We start from the raw sequence: 288 nt of genomic DNA, 5'->3' as shown, positions 1-288 counted from the left end.
TGATGATTTTGAATCAAAATTTTGACCACATCGTTTTCAAATTGAAATGTGTCTTATTTTAACGTTCATGACTAATAATTAAGTATATATAAGAAAGTAAAAAAGTATAAGAAAGAAGCTAAGAACTAAAGAAGGAAAGTGAGAAATAGAAAAGGAACAACAAAGCTTATAAAAGGATCTTGAAAGCAGCAACCAAACAAAAAACTTGGCAGCGGTGGGATTCGAACCCACGCCATCGAAATGACTGGTGCCTAAAACCAGCGCCTTAGACCGCTCGGCCACGCTACC

At 36.5% G+C, this 288-nt stretch overlaps 1 non-coding gene across 1 annotated transcript; it reads right to left on the bottom strand.

Annotated features, from left to right (window-relative positions):
- Positions 1 to 206: 206 nt before the first annotated feature.
- Positions 207 to 288, bottom strand: Trnal-uag (transfer RNA leucine (anticodon UAG)). The gene has a single exon. It is a non-coding gene; the product is annotated as a tRNA-Leu (tRNA).

The sequence above is a fragment of the Amphiura filiformis genome, chromosome 11 (assembly GCF_039555335.1).
Source record: "Amphiura filiformis chromosome 11, Afil_fr2py, whole genome shotgun sequence".
In the NCBI taxonomy this organism is placed as follows: domain Eukaryota; kingdom Metazoa; phylum Echinodermata; class Ophiuroidea; order Amphilepidida; family Amphiuridae; genus Amphiura; species Amphiura filiformis.
The sequence above is the reverse complement of the archived record's forward strand: the minus strand, read 5'-3'. Positions and strand labels throughout refer to the sequence as shown.